Genomic DNA, 17790 nt, shown 5'->3' on the forward strand with positions numbered 1-17790 from the left:
TTCTTTAATATCGGGATTGGTGTTGGAAAGCTAAAGTCTCATGTCTAGTTCTGCATGCAGTCTGTTTCGGTATTTAGTTTTGATAGACGTATACACAGAAAACCCAGTTTCACATAGGTAAGTACTTACAAAAAGAAGTAGAATTGTAATATCTTTCTTTGATAACACTGGGTACTCTCTTCTCAGGCTGTGCCAAAAATCCATCACAGGGAGATTCTTAAATTGAGGTTAGATTAGATTAGATTAGATTTATTTATTTAACCTGGTAGAGATAAGGCCGTCAGGCCTTCTCTGCCCCTCTACCAGGGGATTACAACTATAACATGAACAATAAGATTACAATTAATATTAAATTTACAATTACAATTACAATAAAAATTAAAGTACGACAAGAATACCTGATTAATGAAAGCTAGACATTTTATCATAGAAGTTAAGAACAAAGAATATTTTTGTATTTACTAAATTACAAATTAAACCTAGAATAACAAAATTCTATAGTGATGAAATTACCGGATATTGAGATTTTTGTGGTAGATTAAAAGAACTATTTACAAGAAACCATGTCTGAACGAGTCTCAATTACTGACCAAGTGCCTAGTAAGTTTGCGTTTGAATTGAATATTATTTCGACAGTCCCTGATGCTAGCAGGTAACGAATTCCAGAGTCTTGGCAGGGCTATTGTGAAAGAGGATGAGTATGAGGAGGTGCGATGGGATGGTATTGTTAGTATTGTTTCATGGCGAGAGCGTGTGTTCAGATTGTGGTGGGAAGAAAGGTAAGTGAAGCGAGACGACAGGTACGAAGGAATAGAAGAGTTCAAGATTTCGAAGAGAAAGAGAAGTGAATGTAAATTTCTTTTCTTATCTAGTTTAAGCCAACCTATTGCTTCCAGGGATGGGGTAATATGATCATATTTACGAACATTGCTTACAAAACGTACACACAAATTATGAGCACGTTGAAGTTTCATTTTGTTGTCGCTGGAAAGGTCAGTCAGTAAAATGTCAGCATAGTCAAAATGGGGAAATACAAGGGTCTGCACAAGGGATTTTTTTAAGCAAGAGGGAAGATGAACATTTATCCTTTTTAGCACATGAATAATAGAATATACTTTTCTGCAGGTTTCTGTGATTTGCATGTCCCAGTTGAGATTATTATCCATGTGAATGCCAAGATTTTTTACCGAAGAACTGAAAGGGATATGCACTGTACTTACTTTAACGGGGGAAATGTCGAGGTGCTTTACAGGGATGAATCCGACGTCAATTCCAGTAATGCTTCGTATTCTTCAGAAGCGAGGGAAAAAGGTTTTTCTTTGATGTCAAATGGATGTTTGACCCACAAGTTTTGAGAATTGCTTTCACTCTCCTGTTCTGGAAAATACTGCTCTACACTATGGCGCATATCCTCCCAATATTTTACAAATTCTTCATTGATTTCATCAAGTCCTCGGGGAGTTTCTTCGTTCTTCTCAAGGGTATCTTTCAAAGCAGGGAAGCTCTCAAATTCACGGCCAGTTAGACTTCTCATCCTGAACTACAATTTTCTTTTGAAAGCCATGATTTTATCTGCTGCAGTGAATATATTAGCATTTTCTCCCTATAATAATACATTTACTGCGTTGATTTTGACAAAAATGTCAGGTAAATAGGCAAGTCTCAAGAGCCATTGTTTTACACTCAAACGATCGTCCAACTCGAAACGGTGATCAATGAAGAAAGTCATCATCTCAGTCCTAAGTTCGAAGAGTCTACTTAAAGTGTCTCCTCGAGAACACCATCTCACTTCTGTATAGAGAAGTGGAGCTTTATGAAGGCCTCCCATGTCCTCACAAATGATTTTGAAGAGTCTTGAATTTAGTGGTCTGGACTTGATAAAATTAACGATTTTTACTGCTTCATTAAGAACATTTTTCAGAGAAAGTGGCATTTTTGATGTGGCCAAAGCTTGACGGTGCAAAATACAATGACTGCTTTTGCAATTTTTTGCAACTAACTTTATGCCCAATACTGCACTAGCTGTTTTCTCAACCATTGACTTTACACCAGCGGTGCAGACATTAACACAATTGTCCCAAGGTATATTTCTTCCAAATACCCACTAACAAGTCTGAAAATTTCAGATCCTGTTGCATTAGCTTAAATTCTTCCTTGATGTAAGCTGCCATGCTTTGAATGCGACGAACCACTGTGTCATTTTAAAGCGGCACGGAAGATAATTGTTTAGCCTCCTTCTCATTGATCATGCACTTAATCATGTCAATTTTATTAATTTTTCGGCCACTGTGCGGGACTTACCTGCCTGAGCCACTCTGTAGGTTACAGTGAAAGATGCATCTGCTGTTTTTTCATTTGTACTATAAGATGTCTGAGCTAAGATCTTTTGTGAATTTAGTGACTCACGACGTTTCCTATCAAAGAAATCAATATTGTTGTCATGAAACTGAGCATGGTTTGTTTCAAAATGGCCACGTAATTTTGAATGTGCCATCGAACTATTAGGTAAAATTCTGCCACATATTACACACTGAGGGCAATTCTCAGCATTCATGCAATACAAGACTAAGTAACTCTCATTATATTTACTTACTTACTGGCATTTAAGGAACCCGGAGGTTCATTGCCGCCATCACATAGGCCCGCCATTGGTCCCTATCCTGAGCAAGATTAATCCAGTCTCTATCATCATATCTCACCTCCCTCAAATCCATTTTAATATTATCTTCCCATCTACGTCTCGGCCTCCCTAAAGGTCTTTTTCCCTCCGGCCTCCCAACTAACACTCTATATGCATTTCTGGATTCGCCCATACGTGCTACATGCCCTGCCCATCTCAAACGTCTGGATTTAATGTTCCTAATTATGTCAGGTGAAGAATACAATGCGTGCAGTTCTGCGTTGTGTAACTTTCTCCATTCTCCTGTAACTTCATCCCTCTTAGCCCCAAATATTTTCCTAAGCACCTTATTCTCAAACACCCTTAACCTATGTTCCTCTCTCAAAGTGAGAGTCCAAGTTTCACAACCATAAAGAACAACCGGTAATATAACTGTTTTATAAATTCTAACTTTCAGATTTTTTGAGAGCAAACTGGATGATAAAAGCTTTTCAACCGAATAATAACAGGCATTTCCCATATTTATTCTGTGTTTAATTTCTTCCCGAGTATCATTTATATTTGTTACTGTTGCTCCCAGATATTTGAATTTCTCCACTTCTTCAAAAGATAAATTTCCAATTTTTATATTTCCATTTCGTACAATATTCCCGTCACGAGACATAATCTTATACTTTGTCTTTTCGGGATTTACTTCCAAACCTATCTCTTTACTTGCTTCCAGTAAAATTCCCGTGTTCTCCCTAATCGTTTGTGGATTTTCTCCTAACATATTCACGTCATCCGCATAGACAAGCAGCTGACGTAACCCGTTCAATTCCAAACCGTCTCTGTTATCTTGGACTTTCCTAATCGCATACTCTAGAGCATGGGCGTCCAAAAGGACCGTCTGCGCCGAATCACTTGCAAGACGCTACTTGCATGAGCTCATGACCTTGGGTGGGAGGGTTGAAGATGTAGGTAGCGACAAGTGAGTTAACTAGAACAGTGGTGGTTTATTGTACGCTAGACATCATCGGGGAAGTTTGTGTACTTTAACTTGATTCAAATTCACAATTTGTTAATTAATACAAATTAAAATTCAAATAAATACATAAACAAACTATAGGCGTTGGAATAGTGTGATAACTACTCGTAGTATGAACCATTATATAGATTAAAAACACTTTGGAAATAAACTATTATGAACTACAAGGCCCATGTAAATGAAAATTAAATACATAATCATCATTAGTCTGATGTAAAAATAAACCAATATTTATGTCTAAGTATAATAATGAATGAAATGTATTCTACTGAAATTAGCCTTCTTCAGTTTCACATATTTGTTTCAGCAATATTGCATTGAAATCCGGAGTTACATCACACACTGGTCCGTCATGCGGGTCCTACATCTTGACTTCGCGCTGTTTCGAATTTTGTTTATAATGTTACGAATCACCACATCCATGACGTGCTAAAAAAATTCAAAGATTTCTCATAAAGGGCTTCTTGATGGAAAATGCAATGTACTGTGTAGAAATTTGATACATCTCTTTCGTTGAGAAATACTGTACTTTTGGTCTTCCAATTAAATCCCTTTTCCTCGGCAATAATGGAACGGGCTCCATCAGTTGCTATGGACACTAGCTTTGACTACTGTAAATAATTATGTTTATGTACGCACGATCAAAGGCCATTGAATATTTCTTCTCCAGTGTTGTTACTTTTTAAAGGAATCCGGTCTAATAAATATTCTTCAACACCTCGTATAAATTCAGATAACTGAGCCGTACCTATCAAATCATTGCTTTCATCACAAGCAAGAGAAAAATGTAAAACGTTATGAATTGTAGCATCAATCTGCCTGGATATGTCAGATATTTTAATTCTTCGTGTAACAGTTTGTCGAGAAAGGTGTAAATTGTGAAAGTGTTGCAATTCTTTGGGGCACAACATTTCTGCGACTCTAACCATGCATGTTTTTACAAACTCACATTCCTGAAACGATTTGAGAGATTTGGCTATCTCCCATGACACAGCTTAACTAACAAGTCTTTTTCTGTCATGTCAGGTGCAGGAACGTCAATATGCAGAGCATGCTTATTTAACCGGTTACTCAATTCTTTTGCCCGATCTATTCCTGGAATAATGAAGGAATATGCATAATAATAATAATAATAATAATAATAATAATAATAATAATAATAATGGTAATATGATATTCAATAATATTATAATATTTATAATAGTCAATAATAGATTTCATCTCAGCATATTGAGAATGCCATGCAACAAATGACGTTTTACATCCCTCGAAACATGTCGGAAATTATCTTGGAACATATAAGACATTTTATATTATCACCATCTTCAAACCAAAGAAACTCTATAATGAAGAAATAATATAATTCGACTTATTTGACAGCTTTATTAAAATGAATTCAAAATTCAAAGAAACTCTAGTTCCCACTCTACATTAAATTTGGAGGTCGAGGCTTGGACAGAGACATTCGTAAACCACCTTATAAATCCGGTACGTCCACCACTGCCTTGTTTACTGTATCAAGCACACTCTATGGCAGTCAGGGTGCCTTACGAGGGAGGAGGGCGAATGGAGGGGGTTACATTGCAGGTTGCATAGTGACTACACAATGATTCGCGAATCACCTTTTGGACATCTCTGCTCTAGAGCAAAGTTAAAAAGTAAAGGTGATAGTGCATCTCCTTGCTTCAGCCCACAGTGAATTGGAAACGCATCTGACAGAAACTGACCTATACGAACTCTGCTGTACGTTTCACTGAGACACATTTTAATTAATCGAACTAGTTTCTTGGGAATACGCTTCTTAATTACAGGTTCATGTTGTGTTTTGGATTTTGGTTCCTTCACATTTTCAGATGATGAGCAGTTATTTTTGGTAAACCTGGTATTTCCATTTCGCCTTCATCAGACCCACATAGGCTACTTGTTTAGGGATAGGTGAAGTTGTAGTAGTACAGTTGGATGTTGATTGTTTTAATGATCCTGTCTTAAGCCACCGATCCATGAATCGGTGTCACTCTGTATTAAAAAAAAACTAGAGTTAGGATCAGTATCACTCTATGTTAAAAATAGGATGACGTAACTCGCAATGATCGGTCTCACCCTGTGTTTACACAATTTGGAAGAAGGGATGACAAGACTAGCACAAAATTATTCTTTAAAACATTTGACCTATTTTCTGATATTATTAAATAAACTTTGAGGCACAAAATTAACACACAACTCACCTTTAACGTCAAAGTAATGATCTTTCCTCTCCAGAAGGTTAAAACAATTCTGCGAAATATTCTTCACAGAATTTTCATTTAATTCCACAATACAATTCGCGGGTGCTCGTGTAAAGGGGGTTAAGTATGATTTGGCTAAACTGGAATAGCCTAAGTACAGATTTGAACTATCCACAATTACTTTTCTTTTGTGACAAAGGGGTTTTGTTCGGTACCAAAGAAGAGAAGTTTACATACCTTGCAATTTGACTTAACCACCTTTATAAGAGCACCCGCGAATTTACACCTGTGCATTATTGTTGGAAAATGTGTTAGCTGCAGACAACAATTATTATTTCAACAATTGCTGTAAACGGTACCCATTGTCGTCCTGATAATTGCCAATAGAATGGCTAAATAAACAGTTATAGTTCTGTTCTTATTCTTTTTCATATTTTTAAAACATTATCTTTTAGAGACTAAAAGTAAATAATTTCACATCAGGAATTGGCGGAACCCGTAAGAGTTGTTTACGGAACCTCGGGGTTCCGGGGAACACACTTTGAGAAACGCTGCTCTAGAGTATGCCATTAGGAAAGTCCAGGATAACAGACAGGGCTTGGAATTGAACGGATTACATCAGCTGCTTGTCTATGCGGATGACGTGAATACGTTAGGAGAAAATTCACAAACGATTAGGGAAAACACGGGAATTTTACTGGAAGCAAGTAAAGAGATAGGTTTGGAAGTAAATCCCGAAAAGACAAAGTATAAGATTATGTCTCGTGACGAGAATATTGTACGAAATGGAAATATAAAAATTGGAAATTTATCTTTTGAAGAGGTGGAGAAGTTCAAATATCTTGGAGCAACAGTAACAAATATAAATGATACTCGGGAGGAAATTAAACACAGAATAAATTGGGAAATGCCTGTTATTATTCGGTTGAAAAGCTTTTATCATCCAGTCTGCTCTCAAAAAATCTGAAAGTTAGAATTTATAAAACAGTTATATTACCGGTTGTTCTTTATGGTTGTGAAACTTGGACTCTCACTTTGAGAGAGGAACATAGGTTAAGGGTGTTTGAGAATAAGGTGCTTAGGAAAATATTTGGGGCTAAGAGGGATGAAGTTACAGGAGAATGGAGAAAGTTACACAACACAGAACTGCACGCACTGTATTCTTCACATTAAATCCAGATGTTTGAGATGGGCAGGGCATGTAGCACGTATGGGCGAATCCAGAAATGCATATAGAGTGTTAGTTGGGAGGCCGGAGGGAAAAAGACCTTTAGGGAGGCCGAGACGTAGATGGGAAGATAATATTAAAATGGATTTGAGGGAGGTGGGATATGATGATAGAGAATGGAATAATCTTGCTCAGGATAGGGACCAATGGCGGGCTTATGTGATGGCGGCAATGAACCTCCGGGTTCCTTAAAAGTCAGTAAGTAAGTAAGTAAGTAAGTAAGTACGTAAGTAAGTAAGTAATTTTATTGCACAACCATGCTCTTTTTGCATACTCACCATCATTGTTGCATGCCATGCAACGTTCAACGGTTACTACGGAAACGCTGGGAATAGCAATTACTTACAACACAGCTGTGTTAAATTGTCTACAAACTTGACGTGAAGTCACTTGTAAATTAATATGACAGAACAAGCTGTTACTCTATTATTAGCATTAAAATGACACGTTTTCTTATTTAAAACTTTCATACAAAATATTCCTACAATTCAGTTTCGTATATTGCAATAACTTTGTATTTAATTGAACAATGCAACATAAAAGAAATTCGTATCCAACGAAAAAGACAAAGAAAATAATATAGAACACGGTCACCTAGGAAATTACACATTGCTATTAACAAAATGACAAACGTTCAGTTCAAAATTAATAGGCCTACATAACTAAAATACACAATCTATACTAATAATAAATCTGTAGCCGAAATTTTTCTGGTAATTTTCGATTTTCCAAAAATAATTGGACGTAACATACAGTATATAATTAACCACCCTGAAACCGAAAATAGCTTTTTTGAAATTTTTGTTTGTATGTCTGTCTGTCTGTCTGTATGTTTGTTACCTTTTTACGCGATAATGGCTGAACGGATTTCGATGAAAATTGGAATATAAATTAAGTTCGTTGTAACGTAGATTATAGGCTATATGGCATTCAAAATACATTATTTAAAAGGGGGGTTATAAGGAGGCCTGAATTAAATAAATCGAAATATCTCGCTTATTATTGATTTTTATGAAAAATGTTACATAACAGAAATATATTTAAAAATCATTTCCGATAAGTGTTATTCTTTGAAAAATTTTGATAGGACTGATATTTAATGAGATAAATGAGTTTTAAAATTAAAATAACTACCATCTAAGGCCGTGTAATGAATAGACATCGGATTTTTAGGTACTAAAAATTGCAGTTTTAGGCGCCTAAAATAAGCTCAAAATTTGTAAAATTAGGCTCTATTTTAATGAAAATAGGCATTTTAGGCACATCAAGGTATCATACTTATTTCTTTCACTGAAATTTTTAGTTATACACTAAAATACGCACAAAAAAAGTATGTTTAAACATTAAAAGAGAATACTATATTATATTTATAAACAGAGCTGCACAAATTTAATATATTGAAACTAATGAAATAATGATTATTGATATCAAGATTACTCATTTTAAGTTATTGAAATTCAGTTCCATGCTCAGACTTTACTATAATTATATGCACAGTACACCACCAGAATTTTTTCTAAATTCTCCACAATTAACCTTTGCCTTTTGTCACTGAGAATCATTTTGAAAGCAGAAAAACTTCTTTCAACCGAAACTGATGTGAGAGGCGCAAATTTTAAATTAGGTACAATAGAAACATCAATACTTACTGGAACATTTACACTTTCCCCCGATATCACTCTTGATACTTTTTCCAACAATGAAAATCCTACATTCTTATTTAATACGTTGTCCCACTTATTTTTAACTTTTTTCCCAGTTTCGCCCAAAGCAGAATGTATGTTCACTTGAGCTTCCTTTACTATTGCTATTTGGCTACAAAGAGATTGTTTTTCACGTTCTAATTGTTCAATGCTTGCAGGTATGAAAGAAAAGTTTGATGTTATGTAGGCAATATCGTTTTTCACTCGTGAGTCATTCAGACAATCTTTCACTGCTTTCACACACGCTGCACTATCAGTTTCAGGTAATTTATCAATAACTGTGACCACTTCTTTAAAATACTTAGAATAATACACCACTGACTGAATCCAGGTTCCCCATCGTGTAACAACCGGCTGAGGTGGGAGTGGGATATCTGGAAAGTTCTCTCTGAATATTGAAATCCTGGATGGGGCTTTACAAAAACATTTTTTTGTGTTAGAAATAAACGAATTGACAAGAGGAAATTCATTCCGGATTGTTTCAGAAACCCTGTGAAGGCCATGTGCTAGACAGGTTACATGCGTGAGGTTAGGATAAAATGTTTTAAGAAGTGGAGCTGCAGCAACCATGTATGAGGCAGCATCAGTACAAAACAACAGAACTTTAGAATCGTCTATATTACCTGAGTATAAAGACTGTAGGCCTTTATTTACAAAATAAGCAATGGCTTGGCTATTCACTTTCGAAAGTTCCTTAACACATACGAGGTGTGGAATCGAAGGTCCATCAGGACTAAGTTTTTCTACTACCATATTTGCTATATACCTATTCATAGGATCTGAGGTTTCATCCACAGAGACTCATATGTAAGAATCACCTATATCCTACCGAATGGAAGCTAAAGTTTCATTGTATATTCTGTCTAAGTAATTTTTTCTTAGGGTCGACTCAGATGGGATATTTTGTTTGCAGTATTTTTGTAAAAACTGTCTTAAAACCGGATTTTCAATTGCATTCCGGGGAATGTTAGCAGCAACAAACGCTCTGGTTAAATCAGCATAGAAATTGCTGCTGAGATTGGATGAAGTAGGCTGTGTTAGTAAAGTTTGTTGCAGTTGATTTTTCTGCTGAGCTTTAGCCTTATGAGCCGCTCCTTGCACATGCTGCTTTAGGTGGCACTTCTTTTCTTGCGAAATCTAAAAATGTAAAGTAAACTGAATTAAAATCCTAATTGTATTTCTATCACAAAGTTAGTGGGTTCGAACAATCAAAATTTTAATGACCTGCAAATACTTTAACTATCGGAATTTAAAAGGTTAAAGTGTAGTGGTCTTAAAAAGAATTATACCTCAGGATAGCTCAGTCAATGTATAAATATTATAGGCCTACTCATTAAAATTAATAGAATTTATATATTTCAACTATTGTTACATACCTGTTTGCTACAAATCTTGCAGAATATTATTTTTCCATCATAAGTGAATTCTGAATATTCTGTTAGCCACTGCCGGATCAATGTAGATTTTGCACTTATATTTTTCGGCATTATCGCGTTAAACTTCACAGGAAAACGGCCTACCGCTCAAAACTTCTCAACACAAATAAGGTGAGGGAAAGAGCAACTGTTAACGAGCATTCAAATGAACCGTTGTTATTGAGATTCAATTGGACAAAAATACAAAGTTCCACTTATTGTTGCATTTCTTGGTAGTGTTAACACTAGGAGGGTCATTCTTTTAAATATTTTGTAACGGTTTACCCTACTAATTCGCAGTTTTACGACTTTTCATAAATATTTCAAAAACACTCTTTCTCCAAAAATTGTGATTTTATGACACTCTGAAGGGCAGTACAGCTAATCGGTTTCAGACCGAAAACAGTCATTTTTATAGTATAGTATATCTCTGAATCAGTAGCAGCACATGTTGTGATTGTTGCCTGCTTCAAAACTAAGGTTGGTTCTTTGTCGGCATTTATGCCTCCAAACATATTAAATTCGGTGAAATCTATTGCGAGTGTCGTGAGATTCAAAACATTTTGTTTCCTTTATCAATGGTTTCATGGCCGGTGTGAAGCAAACTTTCCACTTTTTAAATGCCTTAAATTTCGCAGTGAATGCATGTATAAATTATAAAAAGTAAGAGTAAAATGCGAAACTTTACAGTGAGTTATGCTCTAATAACCGTTTTAGGGCATGTTAGGGCACTATAAAACTCTTTGAATACCTTTCAATTTCCATGAAACACAAATATTAATAATTATTTTTACTTTTCTCCTAAAGAAACAAAATAGGCATTTGCCCTAGAATCCGATGTCTGGTAATGAAATAAACAAATGACTTAGTCTATAAGGGGCCTTGGACAGCAACAATCGACAGCTATGAAAGATAGCCTACAGAGAATGTTTCTGTGTTTGTATGAAGTAATATCGGAAGCTAAATTAACCGATTTGTATAATTAATTATTATATCACCATTGGAAAGTGTAGTTTCTCTAGATGGACATAATGCTATAATGTTATTACAGTAACTTCTGATATAATATAATATATAATATAATATAATATAATATAATATAATATAATATAATATAATATAATATAATATAATATAATATAATATAATATAATATAATATAATATAATATAATATAAGTTATTTGAAGGGTTCATAACCATAGTGGGCCAAGCGCCATGTACTGAATACGTAGAAAACAAGGGTTAAAATTAAGTTATTACCATACTTCAATGGAAACCTATAACAAGTAAAATAAAATATATCGGTACACATTAAATCTAAATGATGTCAATCTTCATTAAACTATGGTTGCATGTAATAAAAATTAGAAACATGTTAAAGGAATTGTCATTGCACCAAATGAGTGTCTCTGGACCAAAATGATCGCATTTTAATTATTTGGATGCAATTTAAATTAAGTAACATATTAAACGATTTATCCTTCTATCAAACACAAATGTTCCCTGGATCAAATGTCCTATTTTAATTACGTAATTACTTTATATTTATTTGTAACGGGTGCAGCAGAGCGCACGGGTACGGCTAGTAAATAAAATAAAGATGTAAATTATGATTGTGCAAAAAATAATATGCAATACACGCGCGTAAAGTGCATAGCATTTTTTTTTTTTAATTTTCCCTCGCCTTTGTTACAGAGCACTTACCATCCTAGTATCGCAATATACTATTTCGCACGATGTAACTAATTTTTAGTACTTAAGCATATTGTTGATATGCATCATAAGTTGATATTTCCACATGTAATCTAGTTGCTATGGAAACAACAATAAATCTCAATGCTATTCTGACCAAAAGCACTAGTGCCGTAGGCTAAGTAAATTCATCACAATACAACATTTATTTTATAATATCTATCATAACACTACAATCATAGTTTTAAGCATCGAGCATTTAGACCACAAACTTTCTGGAGACTACAATTTGCTGCTTCTTAGAACGAAATACGCCAATACATTCTTCTCATTAATATTCACATCTTTTCCTTTTAACCATTTTAGAGTGCAGTATATATCTGTTTAGATTTATTCGGTAATAACTCGGCACAACCAGTCATCCAATCCTCTTCGATTTCTACGTCATTGCACACTTCATCCATATCTTTCTCCATAATAATTTTAAAATAAATAATAAATCGACTTGCTTAGGGGAGAGTCGGGTAGTATCGGACATCGGGTAATATCGGAAAGTGAGTTTCTTTCATCTACCACACGATGATAGTACCTGATTGACATGGTTACGTTTCTGTTATGTCGCATAGAGAAACGTAACCATGTCATTCAGGTACTACCATATGGTGGTAGATGAAAGAAACGCACTGTCCGATACTACCCGATGTCCGATACTACCCGACTCTCCCCTATATATCTTTCAAGATATGGCGACACGGACAACAATACGTATTTACAAACATATTGCCATAACAACAACATACGCGATTCATCTTTTAATCTCTATCATCCTAATCCAATTCATATAAATACCCAAGAAACATGCAATATTTTAATTGAAAAAAATATAATCCAATTCACATAAATATCCATCGTACAAAAAATAGTGTGCTATACATACATGTTAAGTGTATTACAAATTACAGAAACTCGGAAATTGAAAAGAATCGATTTCGTTCCGTCTTTTCAAACTTTTCCAGGTTTCCGTAAATCTCACTTACCACACTTGTATCGCAATATATTATTTTTTATACATCAGCATTATAAACAATCTTTGTCGTTGGTGAAAATTGTGCATAACATGCCACATTATCGCATTAGTGCCGTAAAAATATGTATGCTCGACCATGCCGAAATGTAGTAATTATACACCTGGTAGCAGCCCTTTAATGGACCTCATTAAAGTACACCTAATCATTAAAGTTCAGGTTTTCCACCAATTAGAAATCACCATTGTAGCAATATGAAAGCGCAAGTATCGATTATTCTCGGATATGCAATCGAAAGACAACTAGTGAAACGTCACGGAGGCTGGAAATCCAATACTGTCGTAGAAGGTTATGTTCTGTTACTATAATAATTAGCGTTAATTGTAAATAATATTCAAATAAATTCAATTTGTCATCTCATTTTTCAATGTGTAAATCAATTTCCAGGTTATAGCAAGATTAATGTTCATTTTACTCTCTAGATTATATCAAGGTCAATGACATGTTCCTAGGAAAAATCAATACTTTCGCGTCTGCGCACATCTCACAAATTACGAGATATTGCACAAGGTCACTTCCGCTCCCCAGTCAGATAAGAATAATATGAATACTTATTAATAATTTCAAGTTAGAAATATGGTCGAGCATAAAAAGTCGTATGAAACTTGCCTATAATGGTAATTAAGACGCTCGTATGAAAATTATGAAACTCGCTTGCGCTCGTTTCATAAACATACTCGCGTCTTAATTAGTACCATCATTAGGCTCGTTGCACAATGTACTATTTTCTACGACCATACTGACTTATGCAATGATCATCTGTATCGAATTTCAGTCTAATCCGTTTGGGTATGGATAATATTAATTTATTATTATAAAGATATTATGATAGTAGAAAAATTTATTGCTAGTTATATTATGATTAAAAGATGGGAGTTCCCATATATGACAATTAACAATGCATAACCTGAAAGGACAAATGAAAATCGTAGATAATTAAAATGGCTACTAAAAATCAACAGCGGGCATAATGTGTTCTTTGGTATGCTAAATTTGAGAGTGTTAAAAGAGTTCAAAGGGAATTTCAGCGTGAGTATGGTGTGGGTAATGTACCTAAATACGATTCCATAATGTTGTGGTATCGAACCTTTGTAAAACAGGTTGTGTTAAAAAAAAACATGCAGGAGGTCGCAGGCAAAAACCAGTACGAGAAGCAGCTATCTCTTGACTTGGTCCCCAAACTCCCCAGATCTAACCCCTCCTGACTATTTCGTGTAGGGTTTTGTTAAAGACATAGTCTATTCACAGAAACCCAGGAACATTGATGATCTCAGAGTAAAAATTACTCAAGTTTTTCAACAAATCACCCCTCTTATGTTACAACGGACATGGGCTGAATTACATCACCGTTATGAGTTGTGCAGGGTGCGCAATGGGGGTCATGTTGAGCTCTGAGGAATCTCCCATCTTTCAGTGTTATATGCACAAAGTTTAAACAAATAAAGTTCAGTAGTAAATGTTTTACGGTGTTTTTATTTTATTCATACCCAAACGGATCACCCTGTACATTAATTTCGATACAGATTTCTTATTTCAATAAATGCCATTGATTTCGAGATGATAAATACTTTAATCAAACTGCAACATCGAATAATTTGTCCATTTGCTCACTTTTACAGCTTTTTCCATTATTTCCATTTCATAAAAATTGCTTGAATCAGACATTATTCAATAATTTTTATATTTCAGTTAATGTTAAAACTTACAAAAAGGAACTGTGATTTTATTTATTTATTTTCGTACCTACAGGAACTGCAAATAAGAATCACTTGCATTATTTTGTTTCCCCACTATCTCAAACGTCAGTGTTTTGTATCCCACTATCTAAAACCATATTGTCAATATAAAGAAAACATTAATTTCAATTTTTAACGAAATCATTAATTTTTGTATAACCTTACTACAGGTCGTAGAAAAACAGTTGTATGTAGCTCTCATATAATGGCTATTAAGACACTCGTATCTCAATAGCTATCATTATATTATCGTTGCATAAATAACTATACCATGAGAAATAAAACGTCACTTATATTAAGAAGGCATAACTTGTATCGTAAAGTTAACATTATGAAACGATTTCCTAATGCTATAATAATATCATTGTTGTCATAGCAACCTCTTTCTTCATAGACCATGAAATCAAACTTCCCATCATTACAAATCTGATTTATTTCTTTATTAATTATTATATAATGCTGTCGTACAAAAATAGCGTATGAATCACGTTTATAATGTTATACAGTTATTACATTCGTAAAATAAACTATAGCATTATAAACTTTTTTCATAAAGTACCATTTTTCATTTCTGTTTAATATTTCATTAGTATCTTTATCATTAGGGATATGGTTTTTCACTGTTTAATGTTTTTTATTATTTTTTATATTTCTTTATGATATGATTTATAATTTTCTTTTGTAAATAATATATAAATATATAGCACATAATGTGGACTAATCCAATGACGTCATACATTCTTGGCAGTATCTGGTTAAATGCAGGTAACGCTAGTTGCTCAATAAATAATGCTTGTCGCTTGTGTACTTGAAAGTAGATTAAGCAACACAAGACAGATGAAAGCACGCGAATATTTGCAGCATCTAGCGGAGACTTCATCTTCGAGTTACTATAATAATGTTAGATTTGATCATAAATTGTATCTCGAAAAATATGTATTTACGTCAAAACAATATTTACTACCATAAACTTTTCTGCTTCCGTTTGTAAACATTTTTGGCATCTGTTTGAAATTACTATCGCTCGTTTGTAATTACTTATTAGTCCATTTTGAATCTTGCGTACACTACTTTTAACACTTGAATATAATTAATTGATTAACTAGCAAAAACACACAAAAAACACAAACAAATAAATACGACCACACAGGTGTATACAAACTCACATGTAATAGTTGCGATAAGTTCTACATAGGACAGAGAGGCAGATCATTCCAAACACGCTACAAAGAACACAGTAAAGCAATAACCAGAGGACACAATACATCTACATACGCCGATCACATAACCAATGCAAACCATAATACAATAACATAAATGCGGACATGGAAATCCTACACATACAACCCAAGAACCAAAAACTCAACACACTACAACAATACGAAATATACAAACACACTAAAACACACCCCGATCAAATTCTCGACACACAGATCAATTTCAGCAGACACACACTATTTGACTCCACTCTTCAACACCTTTCAACAATCAAACACACCCACATAAGAGGCAGAGAAGTTCGAGATGACGCCGAGATCTAGTAGGCTCTGAGGATGGTGCGTGAAGCACTGAAACAGCTGTAAGCCGCACAAACTTACATAATTAACACGAGTAAGTGCCCTAGTTAATCAATTAATTATACTTATTAGTTTTGAGAGTGTAATTTATAGGTCCAAAATTTCGCCTTGAGATCCATTAAAGCATCTTCAGCACTCTTAGAACTATCACATTTGCTCATTTAATCATAACAAGTCTTGTATTCGAAGAACCCAAGATTTAAAAATTTCGCTGCCATGCATGAACAAGGGAACTGCCAAAATGTTAAGTCTTGTGGGTTTATGAATTTGTTAGACTTTAAATTTTTATTTGATGTTAACACAGTCAACATAGAAAAACACATGGCATCCTTCTCGTAAGGCGGACGTTGCTGAACCAAAGTCATAACCATAACAGTTGTACAAGTGGAATGTAGAAATAGCAAGAACTGTTGTAGATAAGCTTCGTTTGTCAACGTATTTATGTGTAATCAGTAATCACGACTCATTTACGTATTCTAATACACAAACAATTATTAAATATGATTCAAACGTTTTACTAGAATTAAAAACCGCTTCAGGAGAAATCCTCTGATAGTAATGTTTCAAGCAACATAATCCGAGATCAGATGAACCAATTTCGGGAGGAAGGATGTGTTAAAGAAAACCAAATCACATAACATGTATCCTCAATGAAGAACGTGTGAATGATACTTCGTATTGCCTGGAAGATGTTCGTGCAATCCTAGATCATATATACCCCAGATAGGTCAGCCTTAGAGGCTTTGACGTTAACAACTTTTGTCAGTATATTAATAGTTATTTATGGTACTTGTGAGGTAAGTGCATCTTTATTGCACGAGTGGAAAGATTTAAGCACGAGGCGTCAGCCGAGTGCTTAAATTACACGAGTGCAATAAAGATCACGCTCACAAGTACCATACATAATTTTATCCATGACCATAACGAAAAATTATGTTTTATAAAAGAAAATATGTTGAAAATAAGTCCTCATGTAATCACATACCATGACATGGATTTTAGAATCAATACGTTACTAGGTAGGTCATGATGTAGGAGGCCATGATTAGTAAAGAATGGTATCTAAGGCGTTGGATAAATAACAAATTATAATTAATTATATAATTTTAATATATATTTTTTCACTTTAAACGTGTATTTTCGTCTTTTTGAAGTTTCAGGGATTATTTAGAAGTGTTCACGGAAATAATGTGATTAAAATAATTTCACATTTTACTTCTGTAAACTTAAGAGGAATATTAAAACTTCATTAATCATCGTGTCTGTTTAGCTCAGTTGGCTAACGCGTGTTGTTTTAAAATCCTATAAACCCAACTTCGTAGGTTCAAGTCTCCTCGTATCCCAAAAGGTAAATTATTACAAAATTTTAAAAAGATGCATATTAGATATGGATGTAATGTACAAATTACGACGTAGCAGATAGAGAAAGGAGATTGAGTGTATGTATATTTAAGAAATGGTAATAAAGAAGTAGAGGTAG

At 34.3% G+C, this 17790-nt stretch overlaps 1 protein-coding gene across 1 annotated transcript in view; it reads left to right on the plus strand.

Annotated features, from left to right (window-relative positions):
• LOC138703422 (uncharacterized) overlaps positions 1-17790 on the plus strand; it is a 203854-nt gene that overhangs the window by 86136 nt on the left and 99928 nt on the right. The gene's annotated exons all lie outside the window — the stretch shown is intronic.

Source organism: Periplaneta americana, chromosome 7 (genome assembly GCF_040183065.1).
Source record: "Periplaneta americana isolate PAMFEO1 chromosome 7, P.americana_PAMFEO1_priV1, whole genome shotgun sequence".
NCBI lineage: Eukaryota > Metazoa > Arthropoda > Insecta > Blattodea > Blattidae > Periplaneta > Periplaneta americana.